The 12727-nt window shown below is 43.6% G+C and overlaps 1 protein-coding gene across 2 annotated transcripts in view; it reads left to right on the top strand.

The window, feature by feature from the left end:
* Positions 1–12727, top strand: part of LOC111865924 (beta-1,4-glucuronyltransferase 1) — a 220766-nt gene that overhangs the window by 138124 nt on the left and 69915 nt on the right. Inside the window, exon 1 of one of the 2 annotated variants that reach the window (XM_033752035.1) lies at positions 7065–7100. The exons of the other annotated variant lie outside the window; for it this stretch is intronic. The gene's annotated coding sequence lies outside the window, so the exon portion shown is untranslated. Of the gene's footprint in view, positions 1–7064; positions 7101–12727 lie in introns of those variants that run through there. 2 annotated transcript variants of the gene reach the window in all.

The following is a 12727-nucleotide window of genomic DNA, read 5'->3' as shown; positions in this document are numbered from 1 at the left end:
TTTGATCAAATTGTTCATTTGGGCTCCTTTTTATTGCTAGTGGGGTGGGACTAAGTCCCTTGTACTGCGGCCACTTCTGGCCTATTGTACCAGCCCCAGATGATCTGTGAGGGTGATTGTGCAGCAATTGGTGGAATAAAGATTGGCAGGGGAAACCGAAGTACTCGGAGAAAACCTACCCCAGCGCCACTTTTTCCACCACAAATCGCACTTGACCAGATCCGGGATCGAACCCGGGCCGCCGCGGTGGGAAGCCAACGACTAACCGCTTGAGCTATACTCGGAATTGTCGTAATGACGAGCAGAATAGAAGTTCAGCTTGGCATAAAAGCTCAAATATGGAACGAACGGTCAAGAAGTGTTACGCCGTACTTTTTGAACTAGTTATTTGAAAGCATGGACATGCTGTGACTGTATAGTTATGTTACACACGTATTTTGTTCACCGTGACGAAGCACGCTAACCTTAGCGATAAACAATTTTCGGACCGTCATAATTTAATGGATAGCAAGATAACACATGTCTGTAGTCTGAAAGTCGTCCATTTATATTCACGTATTTTTCATGACGTCGCATTTTCTCAGTTTAATCTGGAAGGAGTGATGTAAACAGTAGACTGCACGCGCTTGCCTTTTGAATACCATCCATTAGCTCACCTCGTTAATGATTTGTGTGCAGTTCCTGCCATGTATGTGTGTGTTCTTGTGACAGTTAACAAGTTGGGTGAAGACAATAGTAGAACATGCCCTGTTATGCCTCAAAGCTCCACATGAAGTAGACTGCGGGGAATTAATAAGCAAGCTGCTGTATTGCACAAAATAGCTTACATACATCTGCAGCTCGTTTATTCCTGGCAAAACCAAGAATTTAATGCTTCATGTGGCACAGTTCAGATATTTGGGAACGACTGTAACAGATCAAAACTTGATTCAGGAGGAAATTAAGAGTAGACTGAATTCAGGTAATGCTTGCTACCATTCAGTCCAGAACCTTTTGCCTTCTCGTCTGCTGCCTAAAAACATAAAAATTAAAATATACCAAGCTATAATTTTGCCTGTAGCTCTGTATGGGTGTGAAATTTGGTCTCTCATATTATGGGAGGAACGTAGACTGAGGGTGTTTGAGAACAGGGTGTTGAGAATATTTGGACCGAAGAGAGACGAAGCGACAGGAGGTTGGAGAAAACTGCACAAGGAGGAGCTTCATAACTTGTACTCTTCTTCAAGTATAATTAGAATGATCAAGTCAAGGAGGATGGAATGGGCGGGTCATGTAGCACGAATGGCGAAGAAGGGGAATGGATAGAGGATATTGGTGAGAAAGCCAGAAGGAAAGAGATCACTGGGAAGACGAAGACGTAGGTGGGTGGACAATACTCAGGATATGGACCAGTGGAGGGCTCTTGTGAACACGGTAATGGACTTTAGGGTTCCATAAAGTCCTGGGAAATGCTTGAGTAACTGCAGATTTGGCAGCTTTTCAAGAAGGGCTCAGCTCCATGGGTGAGTGAATGTGAGACAGCATTTTCACGTAACATCCGTACAGCGTGTTGAATCTACGACGTAGAGTTAATTTTTTTCTTCCTGTGGCGCTACAGCCCGAATTTGGGCCTAGGCCTGCCTCCATGAAACTCTCCGTTTCACTTCGGTTTACTAGATCTTACACATACGGCAGGACTCCTTGGGCGAGTAATCAGCTCGTCGCAAGGCCTCTACCTGTAGACAAACACAGAAAAACGCACACAAATATCCATGCCCTGGGTGGGATTCGAACCCACGATCCCGGCTTCCAAGCGAGCGAACACAGTGCATGCCTTAGACCGCTCGGCTACCGTGACCGGCAGAGTTAAATTGGTCTTCAGTTACTTTACGTTGATGCATTTGGCTCTTGGGGGGTATATCTTTCTTCATCTTCAAATCGTTATGTTCCTTGATAAAAGAAAATATAGATAATCATTCATAAACTTATCCTGTGTGTAAAATGTAATTTCACATAAGTAGACTCTAAATCCATTTTCCTTCCACATTTTTTCCGATTCATCATTCGCAATTCTGTTGTGCCGTTTGACACTACGCCGGTCACGGTAGCCGAGCGATCTAAGGCATGCACTGTGTTCTCTCGCTTGGAAACCGGGATCGTCGGTTCGAATCCCACTCAGGGCATGGATGTTTGTGTGCGTTCTTCTGTGTTTGTGTACAGGTAAAGGCCTTGCGACGAGCTGATCACCCGCCCAAGGAGTCCTACCGTAAGTGTAAGATCTAGAAAAACCGAAGTGAACGGAGAAGTTCATGGAGGTAGGCCTAGGCCCACTGGGGCTGTAGTGCCAAGGGGGAAAAAATTGACATTTTATAACCAGTGTTTTTGAGAAAAATGTCGTTACATGAACTAAGCTTGTATTGGCAGGTGATATTACACAGGCAATAGTAATATCTGTTGTCTGCTCTTCACATACAATCACAGCCAAAACATTTCATTCAGTTATGCCCTATATTAAAAATATCCATAATGTCAAGCAGTAGTACTGGTCTCATTATCGAGGGATATCTGATGACAAGTTCTGGTGACCTTGTATGTAGAAGGAAGATTTCAGACATTCTTTAACTGTACCGTCCTTTATCCGATTCTGTTGATTTTCTGTAGAATTGGCATATCTTTTTGCTTACTGTTTGCCACTATCTATCTATCTATTGTTAAATAAATTATTTAAAAAATCTATCTATCTGTCTATATATCTATCAATCAGTCTCTCTGTCTGTCTATATGTCTATCAATCAGTCTCTCTGTCTGTCTATCTATCTTATCTATCTATCCATCCATCTATCCATCCGTCCTTACGTCCACGTCCTTCCATGTAACCATCTGTGGCTCTACAGCCCTTGTGGACCTTGGCTGCCTTTTCAGTTTCTTAATCTATACACAGTCGGTATAACTCCTTGGACGGGGGATCAGCCGTCTCAAAGTTGCTCCCTACACACGGCACAACACAAACACAGAATAAACGCACACAGACATCCATGCCTCGAGTGGAATTCAAACCTACGATCCGAGTGTTCGAGCGGGCGAAGACGGTTAATGCCTTAGACCGCGCAGCTACTGTTTTTTTACTCTGGTAGTGTAAAAATCAGTCTTATTTGTTGAGTTTGAAGCACCCATTATAATCACACGGTCAAGGGATTTGAATAAACGGACCTCTAAGGCGAACTACTACTTCTATAGGCATAGGTCATAGTTTTTAAAAGCAGTTTCCACTTCACCCTTTTCTGCCTGCCTAAGCGACTGTCAGTTTAAAAGCTTTTAGTTATGTGCGAAATTGATTTCTTGTGACCGGGCTATACGAGGCTTTTAGAGGTTCCAGATAGAAGCTTCATTAGCTTAGCTCCACTGGTAAAGAGCTCGGCTCAGCATCCATCATCGCAGACCCTCGTTCGCTTGTTCTTCAGAAGCACTCGTAATCCGCAGGAGAGCGCGTCAAACGACAGCAGTCCCTGGAGGAAGTTGTCTCGTGTCCCTTGATATGGCCGTAGAATGTTAAAACAGGTTTGTTTGGAAGAATTATACGAGGGTAAGTCAATGAGTAAGTTACAAATGGATATAGAACTTAAACAAATAAGAGTACTGATTTGAAAAATGCTTTTATTTCTCGACCTAATCTCCCTATACATTGAGGTACTTGTCTCATCGTTTCACAAGCCCCTGAAAACCAGCAGCGTGACATTATTTGGGCTGCTCTCGGAACCAGGCGGTGACTTCCCATTTCTACGGCTTCATCGTCTGGAAAATGTTCAGCCGAAAGATGATGGTTAAGAAGGCCGAACAAATGGAAGTCGCTTGGAGCAAGACTCATTACCTGTGACAGTTCGGGCTAGCATATCGTGTCCTTCATCGTGGTAGCTATTGAGATGCTGTAATTCCAGACGCATTCTTTGCATTTTGTGTTGTGGAGTCAGCATGCACGGCACCCATCGTGCACAGACTTTGTGAAAACCTAACCTGTCATGCATTATGAGGCAGGCCATGCCGTGTGAACACGCCAGGTTCCGAGAGCAGCCCAAATAATGTCACGCTGCTGGTTTTCAGGGGCTTGTGAAACGATGGGACAAGTGCCTCAATGTACAGGGAGATTATGTTAAGAAATAAAAGCATTTTTCAAATCAGTACTCTTATTTGTTTAAGTTCTATATCCATTTGTAACTTACTTATTGACTTACCTATGTATATTCTGAGGTATAATACCATGTAATCCGGCGAAACAGAGTTAACTTTTATCGGACTACACTGCGGTACACACCAAAAATGTAACTGTTCATAGTTGCCTCTGTGAGAGCCTCAAATTCATTTTATTGCTAGTGGGGTGGGACTAAGTCCCTTGTACTGCGGCCACTTCTGGCCTATTGTACCGGCCCCAGAAGAGAGGTGAAGGTGATTGTGCAGTAATTAATGGAATGAAGATTGGCAGGGGAAACTGAAGTTCTCGGAGAAAACCTGCCCCAGCGCCACTTTGTCCACCACAAATTCCACTTGACCAGACCCTGGATCGAACCCGGGCCGCCGCGGTGGGGCGCCAGCGACTAACCGCTTGCGCTATGGCGCGGCCGCAAAAATTAACAAGATGTTAGACATCTCGGCTACTATTCCCGACGGCCCCAGCCTAAGAGTTCCCTAAAATGCTGAGGATTCTTTATACCCTCTGAGCAACTGTCATTTTCTGAAGAAGGACTTGGCTTCATGGAGTTGATACTGAGGTTGAATGAATAACTTGTTACGCAAAGTGACATGCCACTTTCTAAATGAATGTTACACTGATTCATTAGTAACAATTTCGTATTCAGCGCGACATTCAGCCTTCACCGCGTTAAAGAGAAGACAATAACACGACTCGATGTCTGTTTTAACGCTATTGTTTGGAGGCCAATTGGCAAATGGTACACAGTAACATGTCTGCGGACCTTTTGGAGCATCGCCAGTGATTTGCATCCTTAACCCTTGTCGCAATGTAGCCCTAAATGATGAACTCATCGGATGCAACCTTGCTGATCTGTCAGCGTTACTGCGTACCCAAAGCCGAGTAATTAATTCCAGCTCGCTGCCTTATATTGATTTTAACTTTCTCTGTTTTCCTTTCTTTTGTTATTTAGCGACGCTGTTAGCATTGAAACTGTATTGTGATATGATGATTAATGAATATGGAGCAGCTAGCGGAATGAGAATTGGCAAGGGAATCCGAAACACTTGGATAAAACCTGCCCCAGTGCTATTTTGTCGGTCACAAATCCCACATAACCTGAACTGGTATAGAACCCCGTCTGATGCCGGCGACTAACCTCCCGAGAAATGGCAAGGACCTTCGTTTATATCGCTACTCATATTAAATGTTGTTTCTTCTTGTTAACTTCAGGGTATAGAGGGTGTCGCGTGGTCAGCGCAACGGATCCCCACGGATGTTAATCTCGGTTTTCTAGATCGGAGCCGTTATTTCCTTGAAATAGCTCCTCAATTATCCTCACGAGGCTGATTGGACCCCGTTCCGGACCAACTAACTCCGCCGACAAGCGGCGGTCGCTCGGTCGGTATTGTTTGTTTGCGGACTACAGGCCACAGGGTTCTTTTTAACATTGTGGTCGTCTGGGTTATGGTACCATGTGGTCTCGTAGGTGATTACTGACGCTTCGGACGAAACTGTTGCCTCTTTCTTCGTGAGAGAAGTGAGTAGAAATGAGCTGCATGTAGATTATATAGAAGGATGGAAATCCTGGGCCACACAAAATAGAGGTGTAGGCAGTCTTTGTGTACCTTGACTCTGTAACATCAGAGCGCAAAGAATAGACAAAAGAGAGGCGAGTAGATTCTGAATGTTCTCGTCATTGCCGGGTTTTTGGACTTGTCCATCATCCGGCATTCTAAAGGGCACAAAACACAACGTTTCGGAAACTGGATCCTCAGGCAAGGGTCGTACAGAGTAGGTGTCTCCCACGCCGTCACCTGATCACGGAGGTTTCCGGAACTTGCTCTTTTGTGCCCTTTAGAATACCGGACGATTGACAAATTCCAGAGACCCAGTAATTCCGACAAGAAAAGTGGATTCTTCGTAATGTAGGTGACTACTTTAGATAACCCTGTAGATATTTGCCGCAATGAATACCTCAAATCGCAGGCAGTGTCTTTGTTATAGAATTCGGTTAATTAGGATATGTAGATCTTGTCTATAGCTCAGGTAGTTAGACGCTGGTTTCTCATTGAGGAGCTTCAGGTTCAGTCCTGGGTGACTGCATATGAGACTCCCAACGGACGAAATGACACTGGAGCAAGGTTACAAGTTCCTTCGGCTTTCCTTTGCAAATCAAGCCGCCACTGCTTCATTCTCATGCCTTACCCCCCACCCCCTGCTGTAGCCCTGACCAGGCAGCATATTATCACATCCTCGGGTTCCAATTGTGGGGACTTAATCTGTGACCCAGAGTAGCTGTAGTCCGTGTGCCGCTAGATGATTGCCCCCGCAAAAGGGCATTGTAGACGAGGAAAGAAAGAAAGAAACTTTTGGAGGGAAAATGACAGACGGAAAAGTAGATTAAAGAAGAAATATTTCCCGTTTCCGTTACTTTCTTCATTGCCTACATAATACTTTCTTAGTTTCTTTTTATTTAGGGTCACGCGGTAACGTAATTGGTTATGGCACTGTACTACAAGCCCGAAAGTCGCGGGTTTGATACCCGATGAGATAATTGGATTTTTCAGTTGACCTAATCCTAACCCCACTATGGCCGTGGTATCGACTCAGCCTCTAACAGAAATGAGTACCAGGAAGGGGGTAAAGGGCGGCCGGAGCGTAAGGCTGACAACATTACCGCCATCCGTGAGCCGATTCTCTAGAGAAAATGTGGGATCCTTGACGTCTCACAAACCTATCGTCCTCTATGGCCTGATTCACGGATGGCTGTACATTGTATTACTTCTGTTATTGTGTTTTGTTTCTTCATTTGTTCTATGAATTCTTTCCTGTGTTTCAGGTACGTATGTTCCTGCTAGAACAGAGTTCAGATCTGGATGCAGTTTCAAGATGCATTTCTAATATCAGAAATGACTGAAGCAGTATCACCGATCAGGTACTACCCTTATTGTAATACTAACGTTTACGTTATTTACTGCAGTTCATTGTGTCTTTACAGTGTACACATTGGGGTGCCTGAGTTTGACTCCCTGCTTATACTCTGCGGAATTCCACTTGAACTATTATTCCTGTGACACAGAATTCGCCTATTATACAATAAAATTTCAGTTATACAGGGATATTCATAAGTCCGTGAAACATTTTAAAAAATTCACAACAAATGAACTATGCATCGGATCATGGTAATTCTTAGCCGATAGAGAATGAATATCTCCAAGTTTTTTTCTAAAAGCCGCCACTGCCTGCTAATCTCAGGGATCTTCGCAACCGTATCACCGCTGTTGGGGCTCTGGTCAACCGTGATATGCTGACACGGGTGTGGGACGAAATGGATTATCGCACAGCTGTCTGCCATATCAGCAAAGGTGGACATATTGAGCGTCTGTGATCTATGTAAAAAAAAACTCAGTGAGTTTATCTCTATTTCAGTGTAATAAAATTTGGCATCCGTTTCGTAGTTTATTTATTGTAAATTTTCAAAACGTTTCACGGACTTATGAATAACCCTGTTTTATATTCAATTACATATACTACGGCTATTCGGAGAGTAACTTCCGGTGAGTTGTTAACCAAATAAACAGCGAGAGAAAAGTATTATATACAAAAAAAAATATGCACATACTTAAGCTGCTTCTCAGTTCAGTCACCGTCGGAATTGAAGCGCTTGTCATATCGGGGAATGTTTTTGTATGCCAGTGTCAAAGAAGTCTGCTGCCCGTCAGCTCAGCTACGTTTTGACACCTTCCATGAACTCCTCATTGCTGAAGCGCTGTGATCACAACCAATTCTTCAGATGGGTACATAGGCTGTAGTCACTCGAAACGAAATCACGGCTGTGAGTGGGGTGATCAAACAACTCCCAGTCGGAATGCTCCAGCAGTGTTCGCGTTTGAGCAGCTGTATGCGGACGCGCAATGCCATAGAGGAGCACTACACCGGATGTCAGCATTCCACCCCTTTTGTTCTGAATGGCTCTGTGCAGTTTTTTAATGTTTCTCAATACACTTCTGACGTCACTGTGGTCCATTGTTGCATGAATTCCACCATCAGCACTCCTTTCCTGTCCTGTCCTAGAAAGGAACTACCATCAGGTTTCTGGTACACATTGTTTATTTAAACTTTTTCTGCTTGTTTGGTGAATGTGTGTGCATCCACTGCTTTGACTCTTCTTTGGTTTAAACATTCAGAAGTGAAACTAGGTTTCATCACCTGTTGCTCGTACAATGTCATTGAGAAATTCCTCGCCATCTTTGTGTGTCGATATAAAAAAGGCAAGCTTGAAGTCATTTTCTACGTTTTGTGCGTACCCGTGAGCATTTTCGTAACCCATGTTGCGCAAAACTTCTGATGACAGCCTACCCTAACTGATATTCTCGTAGAGAAGAGTGCGTGACATTTGTGGAAATTTACACGGAAGTTCTGAAATTTCACAAATTATTTGGTCAACAGTTCGAACAAGATCATCACTGACTACATACGGCCGGCCGACTACTTCGCTCTTGATCGTGAACATTTGTTCACCCGTCTTTGAACATTCTGCACAATTGTCTTAGAGTCCCTTCGCTCATTACATTTTGGCCTAAGCCGCCGCGCATATTTTACGATGGATTTCCACAGCACTCATGTTTTTAACGTAAAGAAAGCAGATAACAGCACGAATTTCGCAGCTGGCGGGATTATCAATCGCAGGACACATCATAATTCATTCTGTAGAGACAAGAACAAACTCTAGGCGACCAGTTATGTGATGCTTTACAATATCCCTCATATATATCTTATTACTGTCCATGCTTAGTATTACTATCTACATTTCTTTCAACTCCACTCTTGTTCTTTATTATGATCCTCTTTCTTAAGCCTACTTTCTTTATTTTCGAAAAAAAAATAAAAGTAGGGTTTTATGTCTTTGTATCCTCCCCCTCAGCTTTTGAATATCTAAACCAGTCTTTGTGAAACTTGATATATATATATAATCATGACGCCTGGACCCATGTCCCCTATCGTTGATGTTCCTGTTTTCTGGCATTGGTCCTCATTCTTGCATTGTACTCTCCTTCTGATACATATCTGTGCTCCGATTTTCCAAAGTCTCTTGTCCAAAATCTCTGTTACTTCACACCTAAGTATGTGACATCAATCTTCTTTCTTATATATGGAGAAAATCCACTGTTCACTGTCCCTCCTAACCCCTTTCATTCTCCTGACTCCTATTTTTCGCAGTTCTGTGCCTCTCCTGACTTTTCCCATGCATAATTCTGTGTGTATCTCCTCTTAGTTGCTCCTTCCACTGTTGTACAATGTTAATGAACGTCTCTTTCCGTCGTAACTTCCATATTCGCCTTTCCTTACCACACTTCTTGCACTTTCTCTTTTTCAAATGTTAGGTCGCGCCATAGCTCAAGCGGTTAGTCGCTGGCTTCCCACCGCGACGGCCCGTGTTCGATCCCGGGTCTGGTCAAGTGGGATTTGTGGTGGACAAAGTGACGCTGGGGCAGGTTTTCTCCGAGTACTTCGGTTTCCCCTGCCAATCTTCATTCCGCCAATTGCTCCACAATCACCCTCACCTATCATCTGGGGCTGGTACAATAGGCCAGAAGTGGCCGCAGTACAAGGGACTTAGTCCCACCCCACTAGCAATAAAAAATATTCAAATGTTCTTATCTTTATTCTTTCCATTCTTCTAGGTTTCCCCCGTGTCCATCCTTCTTTAGGCTTATGAGCAGTGTTCGTCTGTCCCCCAGACAAATTCCGGCGTAATATAATCTATTATACGACAGCCGAATCCTTCCAAATCCTTTCCAGTTAATCTTTAAGTTTCGATGCTATGTATACTGACAGCATAATAACATTTACCCACAACCCTTCTCTTTTCCAACAGCTGGATCCCCCGAAGTGTCTGTGATGCGCACAACACAGGTCTGTTGAAAGGAGATAAGCTGTACTATGTTTCTCAGCGAGAGATCGAAAATACGAGTCATACATATAAGTGAAACCTTATCGATTGTTTGAAATGTCGTGAAATATACAGCGGAAAAGTTACTGCTGGCGAATCTTTTGAAGTTTGAGTTTGAACATAAATAAAACTGCCTTCTCACAGCCCCATTGTGAAAAGAACAGGCGTGTCGCATTGAAGCACGAAGTTCATGTATACGATAATTACAAATTCAGCTCTTACCTTAACAGAAAACACGTAACGTTTCCACTACGAAGTTGAAATGGCGAAACATGTTTAGCGAAATGATCGCTTTATATTCTGGCAATCATGCGATTCCCGTAAGTACAGTCTAACCAGAATTCAGCGTCTTTTAATACTGAAGCAGACAGCACAAATAAGTTGTTATTACCAATGATTCAAGGCAGGGCTGTGCAGATTCAGATCGCTGAGAGGCTGTATTATGCCGTACGCACCTATCCTCGGACCTCCGTATGTATTAGTGAATATATTTTTGTGGTGTACTAGTACAGGTGGGGTGCGCAGTAGCGTAGTTGGTTGAGGCACTATGCTACAAGCCCTAAGTTCCCGAGTTCGAGTCCCGATAAGGTGGATTTTTTCGATTGACCTAATCCTTCCAGCCGCACTATGGCCCTTGGGTCGACTAGTCCTCTAACAGAAATAAGTACCAGGAGTCTTCTTGGCGGGTAAAGGGCGGCCGGCACGTAAAGCTGACAACCTCACCGCCATCTTGGGTCGATTGTCTAGAAGATGTGGGAGCCTCGACGTCTCACAACTCTATAGACCTCCACAGCCTGTTACAGGGATACCTTTATTCACTAGTACAGATATTTGCACGACTGTCAGGCCCTCTATACTCAAGTACGTGAACTAGAATTAGAACCACGCGGTAATAAAAGTAGCTCCATGGAGGTGAGTCCTTGACAAGTCACCAGTCACTGGGCTGCTCAAGAAATTCTCACCATTTTGTCAAACCCAAATATTCATTACCGTTTCCATAAGAGCCCTCCACTGATCCCTATCCTGAGCTAGATCAATCCAATCCATGCCACCACATCCTATCAGAGCTCCCAAAGTTCCAGTTGTCACGTGTGAGGGGTAGACGTGACGAATAATTGTCGGTTCTAGATTTGATGATTGGGTTTATTGGCACTTCTTTACAATTAGTCAATTGTAACAGGTTACACATTGAACTCCTTCTTGATAACGAATCTCTCACTGTTGTCTGGATCTTGAGCTGGTCTCTAGCCTCGAATTCTCTCTATCTGGATCTCGGACTGAGCTGACTTCATGCAGACCGAATAGAGATCACCAAGTAGAACAGTTAATTGTTCTCTGTTATTCTCCGTTGCCATGAAAACTTGTGACAATCCCCGGACAACACTCGATTCATGCAAGCGTATTCGTTGCCGCGGAAACGTGTTTCAGCTACCAGTTGTAACTTGAACTTAGTGTTTAGTCGTTACTCGTCAAAGGATATGGGGCTCTGGCTCCGCTATTTCTGCTTTCAGGCGTTATGTCACAATATTATGACTCACCTACGTCTCTGGCTTTCCCACCAATATCCTGTATGCGTCCGTATTCTACCCCATTCGTGCTACATGCCCTGGCCATTTCATCCTCCTTGACTTTGTTCATTCTAATTATACCTGGAGAAGAGTACAAGTTATGAAGCTCCTCATTAAGCAGTTTTCTCCAACCTCTTGCCACTTCATCTCTTTTCGGTCCAAATATTCTCAGCAACCTGTTCCCAAACATTCGGTCTATGTTCCTCCCTTAATGTCAGAGAACATGTTTCACACCCATACAGAACCACAGGCAAAATTATAGCTTTATATTTCGTATATTCTAATTCTTACGTTTTTAGACAGCAGCGGGAATACAAAAGTTTCTGGACAGAATCTTATCAAGCAGTTACCCTTGCGTAGTCTTTATCTTAATTCTCTCATTAATAAAATACAAGATTCAAGTACACTTCCTAGGATGTAATATAGGCCCGTGTCATGCTACATACCAAATGTAGAGCTTTTCATTCAGGGTGTGACGATTCGCGGTGCAGTATTATGCCTCCCTAGGTAGTGAAGGGTGTGACCTGGATACCGAGCTCGGGTGTAGTCGAACGTCCGCGGTTCCGACCCTTCTTTATATTGTAAATTGCATTTGAATTCTTCATCTGATACCCAATAATCGTTGCGATTTGATAGGTCGAAAACAAGTGCTTTAAATATTTCGGATTATCGAGTTAGCACTATATTATCAGTGGAACAAAATTTATTGATAACTTAGCCTGGTATTTGTATGGTTCTGCCCATTGGAAATTAGAGCTCAACTTAAACAAACAAACAAATAAATCGATGCAGTGTTTAGTATAGCCTGAAACATGTCGCCAGGATTGTCCGAGACTCCGTGACGTAATCATGGGAACACGCGGAAACAAACAGTGGAGAGAGTTCATTATAAAATTATGTTATACATTTCACATCGTCGAGAAGCCGGGATAGCGTAGTTGGTATAGTTACTGGCTACGGACTGGACGACTGAGGGGTCGGAGTTCGAGTCCCGGTAGGGTCAAGAAATTTTCTTCTCCACGTCGTCCAGACCGGCTCTGG

This window comes from Cryptotermes secundus, unplaced genomic scaffold, assembly GCF_002891405.2.
Source record: "Cryptotermes secundus unplaced genomic scaffold, Csec_1.0 scaffold1942, whole genome shotgun sequence".
NCBI lineage: Eukaryota > Metazoa > Arthropoda > Insecta > Blattodea > Kalotermitidae > Cryptotermes > Cryptotermes secundus.
Note: the sequence above shows the minus strand (reverse complement) of the source record. Positions and strands in the feature narration are given on the sequence as shown.